Raw genomic sequence first — 23,212 nt, 5'->3', positions numbered from 1 at the left:
ACGGACAAATTTCTTTTTTCGGCCTTGCTAACTACAGCTCTGGCAAAAATTAAGAGACCACTGCAAAATCTTCAGTTTGTCTTAATTTTCTCTTTATAGGTATATTTTTGAGTAAAATGTAAATTGCTCTTATATTCTATAAACTACTGACAACATGTCTTCGAATTTCCAAGCACTAAATTTTGTACTTATTTTCAGAAAATGAAAAATGGTCAAAATAGCAAAAAAAATGCAGTGCTTGCAGACCTCAAATAATGCTACGAAAACAAGTTCATAATTATTTAGAAACAACAATACTAATGTTTTATCTCAGGAAGAGTTCAGAAATCAATATTTTGTGGAATAACCATGATTTTTAATCACAGCTTTCATGTGTCTTGGCATGCTTTCCACCAGTCTTTCACACTGCTTTTGGGTGACATTATGCCACTCCTGGTACAAAAATTTAAGCAGTTCTTCTTTGTTTGATGGCTTGTGACTATCCATCTTCCTCACATTCAAGAGGTTTTCAATGGGGTTCAGGTTTGGAGATTGGGCTGGCCATGACAGCGATTTGAGCTAGTGTTCCTTCATCCACACGTTGGTTTACCTAGCCGTGTGGCATGGTGCATTGTTCTGCTGGAAAAGCCAGTCCTCAGAGTTGGGGAACGTTTCCTGAGCAGAAGGAATCAACTATTTTTCCAGGATAACCTTGTATGTGGCTTGATTCACATGTCCTTCGCAAAGATTAACCTGCCCAATTCAAGCCTGGAAATTATGATTTTTGTGGAACTAGAGCAAGTCCAAAAAGGGGCAACAAAATTTAGTAACGGGATGGAAGAATTACGGTACCCAGCGAGATTATCAATGTAGAGAGCCCGGATAGCTCAGTCGGTAGAGCATCAGACTTTTAATCTGAGGGTCCAGGGTTCAAGTCCCTGTTCGGGCGTAAGGTTTTAATAAATGGTAATGTTATAGGTAATAGGTGAGGTCATCATGTGGGTACAATGTGGGTGCAATGTGGGTGCAACAACTACAATACCCAGAGAGATTAGCAAAAAAGTATTATTTTGTCTAGAAACTGAGGGGTGATCTCATAACCATGTATAAGTATATAAGGGGACAATACAAATATCTCTCCGAGGATCTGTTTATACCAAGGAAGGTGACGGTCACAAGGGGGCATTCTCTGCATCTGGAGGAGAGAAGGTTTTTCCACCAACATAGAAAAGGATTCTTTACTGGTAGGGCAGGGAGAATCTGGAATTCCTTGTCTGAGGAGGTGGGGATGGCGAACTCAGTCAAGGGGTTCAAGAGAGGCCCGGATGTCTTCCTGGAGCGTAACAATATTGTATCTTGCAGTTATTAGGTTCTTTAGAAGGACGTAGATCTGGGGATTTCTTCTGACGGAATATAGGCTGAACTGGACGGACAAATGTCTTTTTTCGGCCTTGCTAACTACAGCTCTGGCAAAAATTAAGAGACCACTGCAAAATCTTCAGTTTGTCTTAATTTTCTCTTTATAGGTATATTTTTGAGTAAAATGTAAATTGCTCTTATATTCTATAAACTACTGACAACATGTCTTCGAATTTCCAAGCACTAAATTTTGTACTTATTTTCAGAAAATGAAAAATGGTCAAAATAGCAAAAAAAATGCAGTGCTTGCAGACCTCAAATAATGCTACGAAAACAAGTTCATAATTATTTAGAAACAACAATACTAATGTTTTATCTCAGGAAGAGTTCAGAAATCAATATTTTGTGGAATAACCATGATTTTTAATCACAGCTTTCATGTGTCTTGGCATGCTTTCCACCAGTCTTTCACACTGCTTTTGGGTGACATTATGCCACTCCTGGTACAAAAATTTAAGCAGTTCTTCTTTGTTTGATGGCTTGTGACTATCCATCTTCCTCACATTCAAGAGGTTTTCAATGGGGTTCAGGTTTGGAGATTGGGCTGGCCATGACAGCGATTTGAGCTAGTGTTCCTTCATCCACACGTTGGTTTACCTAGCCGTGTGGCATGGTGCATTGTTCTGCTGGAAAAGCCAGTCCTCAGAGTTGGGGAACGTTTCCTGAGCAGAAGGAATCAACTATTTTTCCAGGATAACCTTGTATGTGGCTTGATTCACATGTCCTTCGCAAAGATTAACCTGCCCAATTCAAGCCTGGAAATTATGATTTTTGTGGAACTAGAGCAAGTCCAAAAAGGGGCAACAAAATTTAGTAACGGGATGGAAGAATTACGGTACCCAGCGAGATTATCAATGTAGAGAGCCCGGATATCTCAGTCGGTAGAGCATCAGACTTTTAATCTGAGGGTCCAGGGTTCAAGTCCCTGTTCGGGCGTAAGGTTTTAATAAATGGTAATGTTATAGGTAATAGGTGAGGTCATCATGTGGGTACAATGTGGGTGCAACAACTACAATACCCAGAGAGATTAGCAAAAAAGTATTATTTTGTCTAGAAACTGAGGGGTGATCTCATAACCATGTATAAGTATATAAGGGGACAATACAAATATCTCTCCGAGGATCTGTTTATACCAAGGAAGGTGACGGTCACAAGGGGGCATTCTCTGCATCTGGAGGAGAGAAGGTTTTTCCACCAACATAGAAAAGGATTCTTTACTGGTAGGGCAGGGAGAATCTGGAATTCCTTGTCTGAGGAGGTGGGGATGGCGAACTCAGTCAAGGGGTTCAAGAGAGGCCCGGATGTCTTCCTGGAGCGTAACAATATTGTATCTTGCAGTTATTAGGTTCTTTAGAAGGACGTAGATCTGGGGATTTCTTCTGACGGAATATAGGCTGAACTGGACGGACAAATGTCTTTTTTCGGCCTTGCTAACTACAGCTCTGGCAAAAATTAAGAGACCACTGCAAAATCTTCAGTTTGTCTTAATTTTCTCTTTATAGGTATATTTTTGAGTAAAATGTAAATTGCTCTTATATTCTATAAACTACTGACAACATGTCTTCGAATTTCCAAGCACTAAATTTTGTACTTATTTTCAGAAAATGAAAAATGGTCAAAATAGCAAAAAAAATGCAGTGCTTGCAGACCTCAAATAATGCTACGAAAACAAGTTCATAATTATTTAGAAACAACAATACTAATGTTTTATCTCAGGAAGAGTTCAGAAATCAATATTTTGTGGAATAACCATGATTTTTAATCACAGCTTTCATGTGTCTTGGCATGCTTTCCACCAGTCTTTCACACTGCTTTTGGGTGACATTATGCCACTCCTGGTACAAAAATTTAAGCAGTTCTTCTTTGTTTGATGGCTTGTGACTATCCATCTTCCTCACATTCAAGAGGTTTTCAATGGGGTTCAGGTTTGGAGATTGGGCTGGCCATGACAGCGATTTGAGCAAGTGTTCCTTCATCCACACGTTGGTTTACCTAGCCGTGTGGCATGGTGCATTGTTCTGCTGGAAAAGCCAGTCCTCAGAGTTGGGGAACGTTTCCTGAGCAGAAGGAATCAACTATTTTTCCAGGATAACCTTGTATGTGGCTTGATTCACATGTCCTTCGCAAAGATTAACCTGCCCAATTCAAGCCTGGAAATTATGATTTTTGTGGAACTAGAGCAAGTCCAAAAAGGGGCAACAAAATTTAGTAACGGGATGGAAGAATTACGGTACCCAGCGAGATTATCAATGTAGAGAGCCCGGATATCTCAGTCGGTAGAGCATCAGACTTTTAATCTGAGGGTCCAGGGTTCAAGTCCCTGTTCGGGCGTAAGGTTTTAATAAATGGTAATGTTATAGGTAATAGGTGAGGTCATCATGTGGGTACAATGTGGGTGCAATGTGGGTGCAACAACTACAATACCCAGAGAGATTAGCAAAAAAGTATTATTTTGTCTAGAAACTGAGGGGTGATCTCATAACCATGTATAAGTATATAAGGGGACAATACAAATATCTCTCCGAGGATCTGTTTATACCAAGGAAGGTGACGGTCACAAGGGGGCATTCTCTGCATCTGGAGGAGAGAAGGTTTTTCCACCAACATAGAAAAGGATTCTTTACTGGTAGGGCAGGGAGAATCTGGAATTCCTTGTCTGAGGAGGTGGGGATGGCGAACTCAGTCAAGGGGTTCAAGAGAGGCCCGGATGTCTTCCTGGAGCGTAACAATATTGTATCTTGCAGTTATTAGGTTCTTTAGAAGGACGTAGATCTGGGGATTTCTTCTGACGGAATATAGGCTGAACTGGACGGACAAATGTCTTTTTTCGGCCTTGCTAACTACAGCTCTGGCAAAAATTAAGAGACCACTGCAAAATCTTCAGTTTGTCTTAATTTTCTCTTTATAGGTATATTTTTGAGTAAAATGTAAATTGCTCTTATATTCTATAAACTACTGACAACATGTCTTCGAATTTCCAAGCACTAAATTTTGTACTTATTTTCAGAAAATGAAAAATGGTCAAAATAGCAAAAAAAATGCAGTGCTTGCAGACCTCAAATAATGCTACGAAAACAAGTTCATAATTATTTAGAAACAACAATACTAATGTTTTATCTCAGGAAGAGTTCAGAAATCAATATTTTGTGGAATAACCATGATTTTTAATCACAGCTTTCATGTGTCTTGGCATGCTTTCCACCAGTCTTTCACACTGCTTTTGGGTGACATTATGCCACTCCTGGTACAAAAATTTAAGCAGTTCTTCTTTGTTTGATGGCTTGTGACTATCCATCTTCCTCACATTCAAGAGGTTTTCAATGGGGTTCAGGTTTGGAGATTGGGCTGGCCATGACAGCGATTTGAGCTAGTGTTCCTTCATCCACACGTTGGTTTACCTAGCCGTGTGGCATGGTGCATTGTTCTGCTGGAAAAGCCAGTCCTCAGAGTTGGGGAACGTTTCCTGAGCAGAAGGAATCAACTATTTTTCCAGGATAACCTTGTATGTGGCTTGATTCACATGTCCTTCGCAAAGATTAACCTGCCCAATTCAAGCCTGGAAATTATGATTTTTGTGGAACTAGAGCAAGTCCAAAAAGGGGCAACAAAATTTAGTAACGGGATGGAAGAATTACGGTACCCAGCGAGATTATCAATGTAGAGAGCCCGGATAGCTCAGTCGCCCTGTTCGGGCGTAAGGTTTTAATAAATGGTAATGTTATAGGTAATAGGTGAGGTCATCATGGGGGTACAATGTGGGTGCAATGTGGGTGCAACAACTACAATACCCAGAGAGATTAGCAAAAAAGTATTATTTTGTCTAGAAACTGAGGGGTGATCTCATAACCATGTATAAGTATATAAGGGGACAATACAAATATCTCTCCGAGGATCTGTTTATACCAAGGAAGGTGACGGTCACAAGGGGGCATTCTCTGCATCTGGAGGAGAGAAGGTTTTTCCACCAACATAGAAAAGGATTCTTTACTGGTAGGGCAGGGAGAATCTGGAATTCCTTGTCTGAGGAGGTGGGGATGGCGAACTCAGTCAAGGGGTTCAAGAGAGGCCCGGATGTCTTCCTGGAGCGTAACAATATTGTATCTTGCAGTTATTAGGTTCTTTAGAAGGACGTAGATCTGGGGATTTCTTCTGACGGAATATAGGCTGAACTGGACGGACAAATGTCTTTTTTCGGCCTTGCTAACTACAGCTCTGGCAAAAATTAAGAGACCACTGCAAAATCTTCAGTTTGTCTTAATTTTCTCTTTATAGGTATATTTTTGAGTAAAATGTAAATTGCTCTTATATTCTATAAACTACTGACAACATGTCTTCGAATTTCCAAGCACTAAATTTTGTACTTATTTTCAGAAAATGAAAAATGGTCAAAATAGCAAAAAAAATGCAGTGCTTGCAGACCTCAAATAATGCTACGAAAACAAGTTCATAATTATTTAGAAACAACAATACTAATGTTTTATCTCAGGAAGAGTTCAGAAATCAATATTTTGTGGAATAACCATGATTTTTAATCACAGCTTTCATGTGTCTTGGCATGCTTTCCACCAGTCTTTCACACTGCTTTTGGGTGACATTATGCCACTCCTGGTACAAAAATTTAAGCAGTTCTTCTTTGTTTGATGGCTTGTGACTATCCATCTTCCTCACATTCAAGAGGTTTTCAATGGGGTTCAGGTTTGGAGATTGGGCTGGCCATGACAGCGATTTGAGCTAGTGTTCCTTCATCCACACGTTGGTTTACCTAGCCGTGTGGCATGGTGCATTGTTCTGCTGGAAAAGCCAGTCCTCAGAGTTGGGGAACGTTTCCTGAGCAGAAGGAATCAACTATTTTTCCAGGATAACCTTGTATGTGGCTTGATTCACATGTCCTTCGCAAAGATTAACCTGCCCAATTCAAGCCTGGAAATTATGATTTTTGTGGAACTAGAGCAAGTCCAAAAAGGGGCAACAAAATTTAGTAACGGGATGGAAGAATTACGGTACCCAGCGAGATTATCAATGTAGAGAGCCCGGATAGCTCAGTCGGTAGAGCATCAGACTTTTAATCTGAGGGTCCAGGGTTCAAGTCCCTGTTCGGGCGTAAGGTTTTAATAAATGGTAATGTTATAGGTAATAGGTGAGGTCATCATGTGGGTGCAACAACTACTAATACCCAGAGAGATTAGCAAAAAAGTATTATTTTGTCTAGAAACTGAGGGGTGATCTCATAACCATGTATAAGTATATAAGGGGACAATACAAATATCTCTCCGAGGATCTGTTTATACCAAGGAAGGTGACGGTCACAAGGGGGCATTCTCTGCATCTGGAGGAGAGAAGGTTTTTCCACCAACATAGAAAAGGATTCTTTACTGGTAGGGCAGGGAGAATCTGGAATTCCTTGTCTGAGGAGGTGGGGATGGCGAACTCAGTCAAGGGGTTCAAGAGAGGCCCGGATGTCTTCCTGGAGCGTAACAATATTGTATCTTGCAGTTATTAGGTTCTTTAGAAGGACGTAGATCTGGGGATTTCTTCTGACGGAATATAGGCTGAACTGGACGGACAAATGTCTTTTTTCGGCCTTGCTAACTACAGCTCTGGCAAAAATTAAGAGACCACTGCAAAATCTTCAGTTTGTCTTAATTTTCTCTTTATAGGTATATTTTTGAGTAAAATGTAAATTGCTCTTATATTCTATAAACTACTGACAACATGTCTTCGAATTTCCAAGCACTAAATTTTGTACTTATTTTCAGAAAATGAAAAATGGTCAAAATAGCAAAAAAAATGCAGTGCTTGCAGACCTCAAATAATGCTACGAAAACAAGTTCATAATTATTTAGAAACAACAATACTAATGTTTTATCTCAGGAAGAGTTCAGAAATCAATATTTTGTGGAATAACCATGATTTTTAATCACAGCTTTCATGTGTCTTGGCATGCTTTCCACCAGTCTTTCACACTGCTTTTGGGTGACATTATGCCACTCCTGGTACAAAAATTTAAGCAGTTCTTCTTTGTTTGATGGCTTGTGACTATCCATCTTCCTCACATTCAAGAGGTTTTCAATGGGGTTCAGGTTTGGAGATTGGGCTGGCCATGACAGCGATTTGAGCTAGTGTTCCTTCATCCACACGTTGGTTTACCTAGCCGTGTGGCATGGTGCATTGTTCTGCTGGAAAAGCCAGTCCTCAGAGTTGGGGAACGTTTCCTGAGCAGAAGGAATCAACTGTTTTTCCAGGATAACCTTGTATGTGGCTTGATTCACATGTCCTTCGCAAAGATTAACCTGCCCAATTCAAGCCTGGAAATTATGATTTTTGTGGAACTAGAGCAAGTCCAAAAAGGGGCAACAAAATTTAGTAACGGGATGGAAGAATTACGGTACCCAGCGAGATTATCAATGTAGAGAGCCCGGATCAAGGGTCCAGGGTTCAAGTCCCTGTTCGGGCGTAAGGTTTTAATAAATGGTAATGTTATAGGTAATAGGTGAGGTCATCATGTGGGTGCAACAACTACAATACCCAGAGAGATTAGCAAAAAAGTATTATTTTGTCTAGAAACTGAGGGGTGATCTCATAACCATGTATAAGTATATAAGGGGACAATACAAATATCTCTCCGAGGATCTGTTTATACCAAGGAAGGTGACGGTCACAAGGGGGCATTCTCTGCATCTGGAGGAGAGAAGGTTTTTCCACCAACATAGAAAAGGATTCTTTACTGGTAGGGCAGGGAGAATCTGGAATTCCTTGTCTGAGGAGGTGGGGATGGCGAACTCAGTCAAGGGGTTCAAGAGAGGCCCGGATGTCTTCCTGGAGCGTAACAATATTGTATCTTGCAGTTATTAGGTTCTTTAGAAGGACGTAGATCTGGGGATTTCTTCTGACGGAATATAGGCTGAACTGGACGGACAAATGTCTTTTTTCGGCCTTGCTAACTACAGCTCTGGCAAAAATTAAGAGACCACTGCAAAATCTTCAGTTTGTCTTAATTTTCTCTTTATAGGTATATTTTTGAGTAAAATGTAAATTGCTCTTATATTCTATAAACTACTGACAACATGTCTTCGAATTTCCAAGCACTAAATTTTGTACTTATTTTCAGAAAATGAAAAATGGTCAAAATAGCAAAAAAAATGCAGTGCTTGCAGACCTCAAATAATGCTACGAAAACAAGTTCATAATTATTTAGAAACAACAATACTAATGTTTTATCTCAGGAAGAGTTCAGAAATCAATATTTTGTGGAATAACCATGATTTTTAATCACAGCTTTCATGTGTCTTGGCATGCTTTCCACCAGTCTTTCACACTGCTTTTGGGTGACATTATGCCACTCCTGGTACAAAAATTTAAGCAGTTCTTCTTTGTTTGATGGCTTGTGACTATCCATCTTCCTCACATTCAAGAGGTTTTCAATGGGGTTCAGGTTTGGAGATTGGGCTGGCCATGACAGCGATTTGAGCTAGTGTTCCTTCATCCACACGTTGGTTTACCTAGCCGTGTGGCATGGTGCATTGTTCTGCTGGAAAAGCCAGTCCTCAGAGTTGGGGAACGTTTCCTGAGCAGAAGGAATCAACTATTTTTCCAGGATAACCTTGTATGTGGCTTGATTCACATGTCCTTCGCAAAGATTAACCTGCCCAATTCAAGCCTGGAAATTATGATTTTTGTGGAACTAGAGCAAGTCCAAAAAGGGGCAACAAAATTTAGTAACGGGATGGAAGAATTACGGTACCCAGCGAGATTATCAATGTAGAGAGCCCGAATAGCTCAGTCGGTAGAGCATCAGACTTTTAATCTGAGGGTCCAGGGTAATAAAGTCCAAAAAGGGGCTATTAATAAATGGTAATGTTATAGGTAATAGGTGAGGTCATCATGTGGGTGCAACAACTACAATACCCAGAGAGATTAGCAAAAAAGTATTATTTTGTCTAGAAACTGAGGGGTGATCTCATAACCATGTATAAGTATATAAGGGGACAATACAAATATCTCTCCGAGGATCTGTTTATACCAAGGAAGGTGACGGTCACAAGGGGGCATTCTCTGCATCTGGAGGAGAGAAGGTTTTTCCACCAACATAGAAAAGGATTCTTTACTGGTAGGGCAGGGAGAATCTGGAATTCCTTGTCTGAGGAGGTGGGGATGGCGAACTCAGTCAAGGGGTTCAAGAGAGGCCCGGATGTCTTCCTGGAGCGTAACAATATTGTATCTTGCAGTTATTAGGTTCTTTAGAAGGACGTAGATCTGGGGATTTCTTCTGACGGAATATAGGCTGAACTGGACGGACAAATGTCTTTTTTCGGCCTTGCTAACTACAGCTCTGGCAAAAATTAAGAGACCACTGCAAAATCTTCAGTTTGTCTTAATTTTCTCTTTATAGGTATATTTTTGAGTAAAATGTAAATTGCTCTTATATTCTATAAACTACTGACAACATGTCTTCGAATTTCCAAGCACTAAATTTTGTACTTATTTTCAGAAAATGAAAAATGGTCAAAATAGCAAAAAAAATGCAGTGCTTGCAGACCTCAAATAATGCTACGAAAACAAGTTCATAATTATTTAGAAACAACAATACTAATGTTTTATCTCAGGAAGAGTTCAGAAATCAATATTTTGTGGAATAACCATGATTTTTAATCACAGCTTTCATGTGTCTTGGCATGCTTTCCACCAGTCTTTCACACTGCTTTTGGGTGACATTATGCCACTCCTGGTACAAAAATTTAAGCAGTTCTTCTTTGTTTGATGGCTTGTGACTATCCATCTTCCTCACATTCAAGAGGTTTTCAATGGGGTTCAGGTTTGGAGATTGGGCTGGCCATGACAGCGATTTGAGCTAGTGTTCCTTCATCCACACGTTGGTTTACCTAGCCGTGTGGCATGGTGCATTGTTCTGCTGGAAAAGCCAGTCCTCAGAGTTGGGGAACGTTTCCTGAGCAGAAGGAATCAACTATTTTTCCAGGATAACCTTGTATGTGGCTTGATTCACATGTCCTTCGCAAAGATTAACCTGCCCAATTCAAGCCTGGAAATTATGATTTTTGTGGAACTAGAGCAAGTCCAAAAAGGGGCAACAAAATTTAGTAACGGGATGGAAGAATTACGGTACCCAGCGAGATTATCAATGTAGAGAGCCCGGATAGCTCAGTCGGTAGAGCATCAGACTTTTAATCTGAGGGTCCAGGGTTCAAGTCCCTGTTCGGGCGTAAGGTTTTAATAAATGGTAATGTTATAGGTAATAGGTGAGGTCATCATGTGGGTGCAACAACTACAATACCCAGAGAGATTAGCAAAAAAGTATTATTTTGTCTAGAAACTGAGGGGTGATCTCATAACCATGTATAAGTATATAAGGGGACAATACAAATATCTCTCCGAGGATCTGTTTATACCAAGGAAGGTGACGGTCACAAGGGGGCATTCTCTGCATCTGGAGGAGAGAAGGTTTTTCCACCAACATAGAAAAGGATTCTTTACTGGTAGGGCAGGGAGAATCTGGAATTCCTTGTCTGAGGAGGTGGGGATGGCGAACTCAGTCAAGGGGTTCAAGAGAGGCCCGGATGTCTTCCTGGAGCGTAACAATATTGTATCTTGCAGTTATTAGGTTCTTTAGAAGGACGTAGATCTGGGGATTTCTTCTGACGGAATATAGGCTGAACTGGACGGACAAATGTCTTTTTTCGGCCTTGCTAACTACAGCTCTGGCAAAAATTAAGAGACCACTGCAAAATCTTCAGTTTGTCTTAATTTTCTCTTTATAGGTATATTTTTGAGTAAAATGTAAATTGCTCTTATATTCTATAAACTACTGACAACATGTCTTCGAATTTCCAAGCACTAAATTTTGTACTTATTTTCAGAAAATGAAAAATGGTCAAAATAGCAAAAAAAATGCAGTGCTTGCAGACCTCAAATAATGCTACGAAAACAAGTTCATAATTATTTAGAAACAACAATACTAATGTTTTATCTCAGGAAGAGTTCAGAAATCAATATTTTGTGGAATAACCATGATTTTTAATCACAGCTTTCATGTGTCTTGGCATGCTTTCCACCAGTCTTTCACACTGCTTTTGGGTGACATTATGCCACTCCTGGTACAAAAATTTAAGCAGTTCTTCTTTGTTTGATGGCTTGTGACTATCCATCTTCCTCACATTCAAGAGGTTTTCAATGGGGTTCAGGTTTGGAGATTGGGCTGGCCATGACAGCGATTTGAGCTAGTGTTCCTTCATCCACACGTTGGTTTACCTAGCCGTGTGGCATGGTGCATTGTTCTGCTGGAAAAGCCAGTCCTCAGAGTTGGGGAACGTTTCCTGAGCAGAAGGAATCAACTATTTTTCCAGGATAACCTTGTATGTGGCTTGATTCACATGTCCTTCGCAAAGATTAACCTGCCCAATTCAAGCCTGGAAATTATGATTTTTGTGGAACTAGAGCATGTCCAAAAAGGGGCAACAAAATTTAGTAACGGGATGGAAGAATTACGGTACCCAGCGAGATTATCAATGTAGAGAGCCCGGATAGCTCAGTCGGTAGAGCATCAGACTTTTAATCTGAGGGTCCCTGTTCGGGCGTAAGCTTTTAATAAATGGTAATGTTATGTAAAATAGGTGAGGTCATCATGGGGGTGCAATGTGGGGTGCAATGTGGGTGTAACTTGTATGCTGATAAAAGGTCTAAAGAAATTATGATCTGTGTGGATCATAGTACAAAGAAGGGCAACAACTACAATACCCAGAGAGATTAGCAAAAAAGTATTATTTTGTCTAGAAACTGAGGGGTGATCTCATAACCATGTATAAGTATATAAGGGGACAATACAAATATCTCTCCGAGGATCTGTTTATACCAAGGAAGGTGACGGTCACAAGGGGGCATTCTCTGCATCTGGAGGAGAGAAGGTTTTTCCACCAACATAGAAAAGGATTCTTTACTGGTAGGGCAGGGAGAATCTGGAATTCCTTGTCTGAGGAGGTGGGGATGGCGAACTCAGTCAAGGGGTTCAAGAGAGGCCCGGATGTCTTCCTGGAGCGTAACAATATTGTATCTTGCAGTTATTAGGTTCTTTAGAAGGACGTAGATCTGGGGATTTCTTCTGACGGAATATAGGCTGAACTGGACGGACAAATGTCTTTTTTCGGCCTTGCTAACTACAGCTCTGGCAAAAATTAAGAGACCACTGCAAAATCTTCAGTTTGTCTTAATTTTCTCTTTATAGGTATATTTTTGAGTAAAATGTAAATTGCTCTTATATTCTATAAACTACTGACAACATGTCTTCGAATTTCCAAGCACTAAATTTTGTACTTATTTTCAGAAAATGAAAAATGGTCAAAATAGCAAAAAAAATGCAGTGCTTGCAGACCTCAAATAATGCTACGAAAACAAGTTCATAATTATTTAGAAACAACAATACTAATGTTTTATCTCAGGAAGAGTTCAGAAATCAATATTTTGTGGAATAACCATGATTTTTAATCACAGCTTTCATGTGTCTTGGCATGCTTTCCACCAGTCTTTCACACTGCTTTTGGGTGACATTATGCCACTCCTGGTACAAAAATTTAAGCAGTTCTTCTTTGTTTGATGGCTTGTGACTATCCATCTTCCTCACATTCAAGAGGTTTTCAATGGGGTTCAGGTTTGGAGATTGGGCTGGCCATGACAGCGATTTGAGCAAGTGTTCCTTCATCCACACGTTGGTTTACCTAGCCGTGTGGCATGGTGCATTGTTCTGCTGGAAAAGCCAGTCCTCAGAGTTGGGGAACGTTTCCTGAGCAGAAGGAATCAACTATTTTTCCAGGATAACCTTGTATGTGGCTTGATTCACATGTCCTTCGCAAAGATTAACCTGCCCAATTCAAGCCTGGAAATTATGATTTTTGTGGAACTAGAGCAAGTCCAAAAAGGGGCAACAAAATTTAGTAACGGGATGGAAGAATTACGGTACCCAGCGAGATTATCAATGTAGAGAGCCCGGATAGCTCAGTCGGTAGAGCATCAGACTTTTAATCTGAGGGTCCCTGTTCGGGCGTAAGCTTTTAATAAATGGTAATGTTATGTAAAATAGGTGAGGTCATCATGGGGGTGCAATGTGGGGTGCAATGTGGGTGTAACTTGTATGCTGATAAAAGGTCTAAAGAAATTATGATCTGTGTGGATCATAGTACAAAGAAGGGCAACAACTACAATACCCAGAGAGATTAGCAAAAAAGTATTATTTTGTCTAGAAACTGAGGGGTGATCTCATAACCATGTATAAGTATATAAGGGGACAATACAAATATCTCTCCGAGGATCTGTTTATACCAAGGAAGGTGACGGTCACAAGGGGGCATTCTCTGCATCTGGAGGAGAGAAGGTTTTTCCACCAACATAGAAAAGGATTCTTTACTGGTAGGGCAGGGAGAATCTGGAATTCCTTGTCTGAGGAGGTGGGGATGGCGAACTCAGTCAAGGGGTTCAAGAGAGGCCCGGATGTCTTCCTGGAGCGTAACAATATTGTATCTTGCAGTTATTAGGTTCTTTAGAAGGACGTAGATCTGGGGATTTCTTCTGACGGAATATAGGCTGAACTGGACGGACAAATGTCTTTTTTCGGCCTTGCTAACTACAGCTCTGGCAAAAATTAAGAGACCACTGCAAAATCTTCAGTTTGTCTTAATTTTCTCTTTATAGGTATATTTTTGAGTAAAATGTAAATTGCTCTTATATTCTATAAACTACTGACAACATGTCTTCGAATTTCCAAGCACTAAATTTTGTACTTATTTTCAGAAAATGAAAAATGGTCAAAATAGCAAAAAAAATGCAGTGCTTGCAGACCTCAAATAATGCTACGAAAACAAGTTCATAATTATTTAGAAACAACAATACTAATGTTTTATCTCAGGAAGAGTTCAGAAATCAATATTTTGTGGAATAACCATGATTTTTAATCACAGCTTTCATGTGTCTTGGCATGCTTTCCACCAGTCTTTCACACTGCTTTTGGGTGACATTATGCCACTCCTGGTACAAAAATTTAAGCAGTTCTTCTTTGTTTGATGGCTTGTGACTATCCATCTTCCTCACATTCAAGAGGTTTTCAATGGGGTTCAGGTTTGGAGATTGGGCTGGCCATGACAGCGATTTGAGCTAGTGTTCCTTCATCCACACGTTGGTTTACCTAGCCGTGTGGCATGGTGCATTGTTCTGCTGGAAAAGCCAGTCCTCAGAGTTGGGGAACGTTTCCTGAGCAGAAGGAATCAACTATTTTTCCAGGATAACCTTGTATGTGGCTTGATTCACATGTCCTTCGCAAAGATTAACCTGCCCAATTCAAGCCTGGAAATTATGATTTTTGTGGAACTAGAGCAAGTCCAAAAAGGGGCAACAAAATTTAGTAACGGGATGGAAGAATTACGGTACCCAGCGAGATTATCAATGTAGAGAGCCCGGATAGCTCAGTCGGTAGAGCATCAGACTTTTAATCTGAGGGTCCAGGGTTCAAGTCCCTGTTCGGGCGTAAGGTTTTAATAAATGGTAATGTTATAGGTAATAGGTGAGGTCATCATGTGGGTGCAACAACTACAATACCCAGAGAGATTAGCAAAAAAGTATTATTTTGTCTAGAAACTGAGGGGTGATCTCATAACCATGTATAAGTATATAAGGGGACAATACAAATATCTCTCCGAGGATCTGTTTATACCAAGGAAGGTGACGGTCACAAGGGGGCATTCTCTGCATCTGGAGGAGAGAAGGTTTTTCCACCAACATAGAAAAGGATTCTTTACTGGTAGGGCAGGGAGAATCTGGAATTCCTTGTCTGAGGAGGTGGGGATGGCGAACTCAGTCAAGGGGTTCAAGAGAGGCCCGGATGTCTTCCTGGAGCGTAACAATATTGTATCTTGCAGTTATTAGGTTCTTTAGAAGGACGTAGATCTGGGGATTTCTTCTGACGGAATATAGGCTGAACTGGACGGACAAATGTCTTTTTTCGGCCTTGCTAACTACAGCTCTGGCAAAAATTAAGAGACCACTGCAAAATCTTCAGTTTGTCTTAATTTTCTCTTTATAGGTATATTTTTGAGTAAAATGTAAATTGCTCTTATATTCTATAAACTACTGACAACATGTCTTCGAATTTCCAAGCACTAAATTTTGTACTTATTTTCAGAAAATGAAAAATGGTCAAAATAGCAAAAAAAATGCAGTGCTTGCAGACCTCAAATAATGCTACGAAAACAAGTTCATAATTATTTAGAAACAACAATACTAATGTTTTATCTCAGGAAGAGTTCAGAAATCAATATTTTGTGGAATAACCATGATTTTTAATCACAGCTTTCATGTGTCTTGGCATGCTTTCCACCAGTCTTTCACACTGCTTTTGGGTGACATTATGCCACTCCTGGTACAAAAATTTAAGCAGTTCTTCTTTGTTTGATGGCTTGTGACTATCCATCTTCCTCACATTCAAGAGGTTTTCAATGGGGTTCAGGTTTGGAGATTGGGCTGGCCATGACAGCGATTTGAGCTAGTGTTCCTTCATCCACACGTTGGTTTACCTAGCCGTGTGGCATGGTGCATTGTTCTGCTGGAAAAGCCAGTCCTCAGAGTTGGGGAACGTTTCCTGAGCAGAAGGAATCAACTATTTTTCCAGGATAACCTTGTATGTGGCTTGATTCACATGTCCTTCGCAAAGATTAACCTGCCCAATTCAAGCCTGGAAATTATGATTTTTGTGGAACTAGAGCATGTCCAAAAAGGGGCAACAAAATTTAGTAACGGGATGGAAGAATTACGGTACCCAGCGAGATTATCAATGTAGAGAGCCCGGATAGCTCAGTCGGTAGAGCATCAGACTTTTAATCTGAGGGTCCCTGTTCGGGCGTAAGCTTTTAATAAATGGTAATGTTATGTAAAATAGGTGAGGTCATCATGGGGGTGCAATGTGGGGTGCAATGTGGGTGTAACTTGTATGCTGATAAAAGGTCTAAAGAAATTATGATCTGTGTGGATCATAGTACAAAGAAGGGCAACAACTACAATACCCAGAGAGATTAGCAAAAAAGTATTATTTTGTCTAGAAACTGAGGGGTGATCTCATAACCATGTATAAGTATATAAGGGGACAATACAAATATCTCTCCGAGGATCTGTTTATACCAAGGAAGGTGACGGTCACAAGGGGGCATTCTCTGCATCTGGAGGAGAGAAGGTTTTTCCACCAACATAGAAAAGGATTCTTTACTGGTAGGGCAGGGAGAATCTGGAATTCCTTGTCTGAGGAGGTGGGGATGGCGAACTCAGTCAAGGGGTTCAAGAGAGGCCCGGATGTCTTCCTGGAGCGTAACAATATTGTATCTTGCAGTTATTAGGTTCTTTAGAAGGACGTAGATCTGGGGATTTCTTCTGACGGAATATAGGCTGAACTGGACGGACAAATGTCTTTTTTCGGCCTTGCTAACTACAGCTCTGGCAAAAATTAAGAGACCACTGCAAAATCTTCAGTTTGTCTTAATTTTCTCTTTATAGGTATATTTTTGAGTAAAATGTAAATTGCTCTTATATTCTATAAACTACTGACAACATGTCTTCGAATTTCCAAGCACTAAATTTTGTACTTATTTTCAGAAAATGAAAAATGGTCAAAATAGCAAAAAAAATGCAGTGCTTGCAGACCTCAAATAATGCTACGAAAACAAGTTCATAATTATTTAGAAACAACAATACTAATGTTTTATCTCAGGAAGAGTTCAGAAATCAATATTTTGTGGAATAACCATGATTTTTAATCACAGCTTTCATGTGTCTTGGCATGCTTTCCACCAGTCTTTCACACTGCTTTTGGGTGACATTATGCCACTCCTGGTACAAAAATTTAAGCAGTTCTTCTTTGTTTGATGGCTTGTGACTATCCATCTTCCTCACATTCAAGAGGTTTTCAATGGGGTTCAGGTTTGGAGATTGGGCTGGCCATGACAGCGATTTGAGCTAGTGTTCCTTCATCCACACGTTGGTTTACCTAGCCGTGTGGCATGGTGCATTGTTCTGCTGGAAAAGCCAGTCCTCAGAGTTGGGGAACGTTTCCTGAGCAGAAGGAATCAACTATTTTTCCAGGATAACCTTGTATGTGGCTTGATTCACATGTCCTTCGCAAAGATTAACCTGCCCAATTCAAGCCTGGAAATTATGATTTTTGTGGAACTAGAGCAAGTCCAAAAAGGGGCAACAAAATTTAGTAACGGGATGGAAGAATTACGGTACCCAGCGAGATTATCAATGTAGAGAGCCCGGATAGCTCAGTCGGTAGAGCATCAGACTTTTAATCTGAGGGTCCCTGTTCGGGCGTAAGCTTTTAATAAATGGTAATGTTATGTAAAATAGGTGAGGTCATCATGGGGGTGCAATGTGGGGTGCAATGTGGGTGTAACTTGTATGCTGATAAAAGGTCTAAAGAAATTATGATCTGTGTGGATCATAGTACAAAGAAGGGCAACAACTACAATACCCAGAGAGATTAGCAAAAAAGTATTATTTTGTCTAGAAACTGAGGGGTGATCTCATAACCATGTATAAGTATATAAGGGGACAATACAAATATCTCTCCGAGGATCTGTTTATACCAAGGAAGGTGACGGTCACAAGGGGGCATTCTCTGCATCTGGAGGAGAGAAGGTTTTTCCACCAACATAGAAAAGGATTCTTTACTGGTAGGGCAGGGAGAATCTGGAATTCCTTGTCTGAGGAGGTGGGGATGGCGAACTCAGTCAAGGGGTTCAAGAGAGGCCCGGATGTCTTCCTGGAGCGTAACAATATTGTATCTTGCAGTTATTAGGTTCTTTAGAAGGACGTAGATCTGGGGATTTCTTCTGACGGAATATAGGCTGAACTGGACGGACAAATGTCTTTTTTCGGCCTTGCTAACTACAGCTCTGGCAAAAATTAAGAGACCACTGCAAAATCTTCAGTTTGTCTTAATTTTCTCTTTATAGGTATATTTTTGAGTAAAATGTAAATTGCTCTTATATTCTATAAACTACTGACAACATGTCTTCGAATTTCCAAGCACTAAATTTTGTACTTATTTTCAGAAAATGAAAAATGGTCAAAATAGCAAAAAAAATGCAGTGCTTGCAGACCTCAAATAATGCTACGAAAACAAGTTCATAATTATTTAGAAACAACAATACTAATGTTTTATCTCAGGAAGAGTTCAGAAATCAATATTTTGTGGAATAACCATGATTTTTAATCACAGCTTTCATGTGTCTTGGCATGCTTTCCACCAGTCTTTCACACTGCTTTTGGGTGACATTATGCCACTCCTGGTACAAAAATTTAAGCAGTTCTTCTTTGTTTGATGGCTTGTGACTATCCATCTTCCTCACATTCAAGAGGTTTTCAATGGGGTTCAGGTTTGGAGATTGGGCTGGCCATGACAGCGATTTGAGCTAGTGTTCCTTCATCCACACGTTGGTTTACCTAGCCGTGTGGCATGGTGCATTGTTCTGCTGGAAAAGCCAGTCCTCAGAGTTGGGGAACGTTTCCTGAGCAGAAGGAATCAACTATTTTTCCAGGATAACCTTGTATGTGGCTTGATTCACATGTCCTTCGCAAAGATTAACCTGCCCAATTCAAGCCTGGAAATTATGATTTTTGTGGAACTAGAGCAAGTCCAAAAAGGGGCAACAAAATTTAGTAACGGGATGGAAGAATTACGGTACCCAGCGAGATTATCAATGTAGAGAGCCCGGATAGCTCAGTCGGTAGAGCATCAGACTTTTAATCTGAGGGTCCCTGTTCGGGCGTAAGCTTTTAATAAATGGTAATGTTATGTAAAATAGGTGAGGTCATCATGGGGGTGCAATGTGGGGTGCAATGTGGGTGTAACTTGTATGCTGATAAAAGGTCTAAAGAAATTATGATCTGTGTGGATCATAGTACAAAGAAGGGCAACAACTACAATACCCAGAGAGATTAGCAAAAAAGTATTATTTTGTCTAGAAACTGAGGGGTGATCTCATAACCATGTATAAGTATATAAGGGGACAATACAAATATCTCTCCGAGGATCTGTTTATACCAAGGAAGGTGACGGTCACAAGGGGGCATTCTCTGCATCTGGAGGAGAGAAGGTTTTTCCACCAACATAGAAAAGGATTCTTTACTGGTAGGGCAGGGAGAATCTGGAATTCCTTGTCTGAGGAGGTGGGGATGGCGAACTCAGTCAAGGGGTTCAAGAGAGGCCCGGATGTCTTCCTGGAGCGTAACAATATTGTATCTTGCAGTTATTAGGTTCTTTAGAAGGACGTAGATCTGGGGATTTCTTCTGACGGAATATAGGCTGAACTGGACGGACAAATGTCTTTTTTCGGCCTTGCTAACTACAGCTCTGGCAAAAATTAAGAGACCACTGCAAAATCTTCAGTTTGTCTTAATTTTCTCTTTATAGGTATATTTTTGAGTAAAATGTAAATTGCTCTTATATTCTATAAACTACTGACAACATGTCTTCGAATTTCCAAGCACTAAATTTTGTACTTATTTTCAGAAAATGAAAAATGGTCAAAATAGCAAAAAAAATGCAGTGCTTGCAGACCTCAAATAATGCTACGAAAACAAGTTCATAATTATTTAGAAACAACAATACTAATGTTTTATCTCAGGAAGAGTTCAGAAATCAATATTTTGTGGAATAACCATGATTTTTAATCACAGCTTTCATGTGTCTTGGCATGCTTTCCACCAGTCTTTCACACTGCTTTTGGGTGACATTATGCCACTCCTGGTACAAAAATTTAAGCAGTTCTTCTTTGTTTGATGGCTTGTGACTATCCATCTTCCTCACATTCAAGAGGTTTTCAATGGGGTTCAGGTTTGGAGATTGGGCTGGCCATGACAGCGATTTGAGCTAGTGTTCCTTCATCCACACGTTGGTTTACCTAGCCGTGTGGCATGGTGCATTGTTCTGCTGGAAAAGCCAGTCCTCAGAGTTGGGGAACGTTTCCTGAGCAGAAGGAATCAACTATTTTTCCAGGATAACCTTGTATGTGGCTTGATTCACATGTCCTTCGCAAAGATTAACCTGCCCAATTCAAGCCTGGAAATTATGATTTTTGTGGAACTAGAGCAAGTCCAAAAAGGGGCAACAAAATTTAGTAACGGGATGGAAGAATTACGGTACCCAGCGAGATTATCAATGTAGAGAGCCCGGATAGCTCAGTCGGTAGAGCATCAGACTTTTAATCTGAGGGTCCCTGTTCGGGCGTAAGCTTTTAATAAATGGTAATGTTATGTAAAATAGGTGAGGTCATCATGGGGGTGCAATGTGGGGTGCAATGTGGGTGTAACTTGTATGCTGATAAAAGGTCTAAAGAAATTATGATCTGTGTGGTTCATAGTACAAAGAAGGGCAACAACTACAATACCCAGAGAGATTAGCAAAAAAGTATTATTTTGTCTAGAAACTGAGGGGTGATCTCATAACCATGTATAAGTATAAAAGGGGACAATACAAATATCTCTCCGAGGATCTGTTTATACCAAGGAAGGTGACGGTCACAAGGGGGCATTCTCTGCATCTGGAGGAGAGAAGGTTTTTCCACCAACATAGAAAAGGATTCTTTACTGGTAGGGCAGGGAGAATCTGGAATTCCTTGTCTGAGGAGGTGGGGATGGCGAACTCAGTCAAGGGGTTCAAGAGAGGCCCGGATGTCTTCCTGGAGCGTAACAATATTGTATCTTGCAGTTATTAGGTTCTTTAGAAGGACGTAGATCTGGGGATTTCTTCTGACGGAATATAGGCTGAACTGGACGGACAAATGTCTTTTTTCGGCCTTGCTAACTACAGCTCTGGCAAAAATTAAGAGACCACTGCAAAATCTTCAGTTTGTCTTAATTTTCTCTTTATAGGTATATTTTTGAGTAAAATGTAAATTGCTCTTATATTCTATAAACTACTGACAACATGTCTTCGAATTTCCAAGCACTAAATTTTGTACTTATTTTCAGAAAATGAAAAATGGTCAAAATAGCAAAAAAAATGCAGTGCTTGCAGACCTCAAATAATGCTACGAAAACAAGTTCATAATTATTTAGAAACAACAATACTAATGTTTTATCTCAGGAAGAGTTCAGAAATCAATATTTTGTGGAATAACCATGATTTTTAATCACAGCTTTCATGTGTCTTGGCATGCTTTCCACCAGTCTTTCACACTGCTTTTGGGTGACATTATGCCACTCCTGGTACAAAAATTTAAGCAGTTCTTCTTTGTTTGATGGCTTGTGACTATCCATCTTCCTCACATTCAAGAGGTTTTCAATGGGGTTCAGGTTTGGAGATTGGGCTGGCCATGACAGCGATTTGAGCTAGTGTTCCTTCATCCACACGTTGGTTTACCTAGCCGTGTGGCATGGTGCATTGTTCTGCTGGAAAAGCCAGTCCTCAGAGTTGGGGAACGTTTCCTGAGCAGAAGGAATCAACTATTTTTCCAGGATAACCTTGTATGTGGCTTGATTCACATGTCCTTCGCAAAGATTAACCTGCCCAATTCAAGCCTGGAAATTATGATTTTTGTGGAACTAGAGCAAGTCCAAAAAGGGGCAACAAAATTTAGTAACGGGATGGAAGAATTACGGTACCCAGCGAGATTATCAATGTAGAGAGCCCGGATAGCTCAGTCGGTAGAGCATCAGACTTTTAATCTGAGGGTCCAGGGTTCAAGTCCCTGTTCGGGCGTAAGGTTTTAATAAATGGTAATGTTATAGGTAATAGGTGAGGTCATCATGTGGGTACAATGTGGGTGCAATGTGGGTGCAACAACTACAATACCCAGAGAGATTAGCAAAAAAGTATTATTTTGTCTAGAAACTGAGGGGTGATCTCATAACCATGTATAAGTATATAAGGGGACAATACAAATATCTCTCCGAGGATCTGTTTATACCAAGGAAGGTGACGGTCACAAGGGGGCATTCTCTGCATCTGGAGGAGAGAAGGTTTTTCCACCAACATAGAAAAGGATTCTTTACTGGTAGGGCAGGGAGAATCTGGAATTCCTTGTCTGAGGAGGTGGGGATGGCGAACTCAGTCAAGGGGTTCAAGAGAGGCCCGGATGTCTTCCTGGAGCGTAACAATATTGTATCTTGCAGTTATTAGGTTCTTTAGAAGGACGTAGATCTGGGGATTTCTTCTGACGGAATATAGGCTGAACTGGACGGACAAATGTCTTTTTTCGGCCTTGCTAACTACAGCTCTGGCAAAAATTAAGAGACCACTGCAAAATCTTCAGTTTGTCTTAATTTTCTCTTTATAGGTATATTTTTGAGTAAAATGTAAATTGCTCTTATATTCTATAAACTACTGACAACATGTCTTCGAATTTCCAAGCACTAAATTTTGTACTTATTTTCAGAAAATGAAAAATGGTCAAAATAGCAAAAAAAATGCAGTGCTTGCAGACCTCAAATAATGCTACGAAAACAAGTTCATAATTATTTAGAAACAACAATACTAATGTTTTATCTCAGGAAGAGTTCAGAAATCAATATTTTGTGGAATAACCATGATTTTTAATCACAGCTTTCATGTGTCTTGGCATGCTTTCCACCAGTCTTTCACACTGCTTTTGGGTGACATTATGCCACTCCTGGTACAAAAATTTAAGCAGTTCTTCTTTGTTTGATGGCTTGTGACTATCCATCTTCCTCACATTCAAGAGGTTTTCAATGGGGTTCAGGTTTGGAGATTGGGCTGGCCATGACAGCGATTTGAGCTAGTGTTCCTTCATCCACACGTTGGTTTACC

The 23,212-nt window shown here is 40.2% G+C and overlaps 7 non-coding genes across 7 annotated transcripts; all 7 read left to right on the top strand.

Moving 5' to 3' along the window:
* The first annotated feature begins 855 nt into the window (after nt 1-855).
* TRNAK-UUU (transfer RNA lysine (anticodon UUU)) lies at nt 856-928 on the top strand. The gene has a single exon. It is a non-coding gene; the product is annotated as a tRNA-Lys (tRNA).
* Nucleotides 929-2,261: 1,333 nt separating this feature from the next.
* Nucleotides 2,262-2,334, top strand: TRNAK-UUU (transfer RNA lysine (anticodon UUU)). The gene has a single exon. It is a non-coding gene; the product is annotated as a tRNA-Lys (tRNA).
* A 1,322-nt stretch (nt 2,335-3,656) lies between these two features.
* On the top strand, nt 3,657-3,729 carry TRNAK-UUU (transfer RNA lysine (anticodon UUU)). The gene has a single exon. It is a non-coding gene; the product is annotated as a tRNA-Lys (tRNA).
* Nucleotides 3,730-6,426: 2,697 nt separating this feature from the next.
* On the top strand, nt 6,427-6,499 carry TRNAK-UUU (transfer RNA lysine (anticodon UUU)). The gene has a single exon. It is a non-coding gene; the product is annotated as a tRNA-Lys (tRNA).
* Nucleotides 6,500-10,543: 4,044 nt separating this feature from the next.
* Nucleotides 10,544-10,616, top strand: TRNAK-UUU (transfer RNA lysine (anticodon UUU)). The gene has a single exon. It is a non-coding gene; the product is annotated as a tRNA-Lys (tRNA).
* Nucleotides 10,617-14,847: 4,231 nt separating this feature from the next.
* On the top strand, nt 14,848-14,920 carry TRNAK-UUU (transfer RNA lysine (anticodon UUU)). Its single transcript has one exon. It is a non-coding gene; the product is annotated as a tRNA-Lys (tRNA).
* Nucleotides 14,921-22,071: 7,151 nt separating this feature from the next.
* Nucleotides 22,072-22,144, top strand: TRNAK-UUU (transfer RNA lysine (anticodon UUU)). The gene has a single exon. It is a non-coding gene; the product is annotated as a tRNA-Lys (tRNA).
* Nucleotides 22,145-23,212: the final 1,068 nt, after the last annotated feature.

This window comes from Dendrobates tinctorius, unplaced genomic scaffold (assembly GCF_039654945.1).
Source record: "Dendrobates tinctorius isolate UK_male_01 unplaced genomic scaffold, ASM3965494v1 ptg000099l, whole genome shotgun sequence".
Taxonomy (NCBI): Eukaryota; Metazoa; Chordata; class Amphibia; order Anura; family Dendrobatidae; genus Dendrobates; species Dendrobates tinctorius.
The sequence above is the reverse complement of the archived record's forward strand: the minus strand, read 5'-3'. Positions and strand labels throughout refer to the sequence as shown.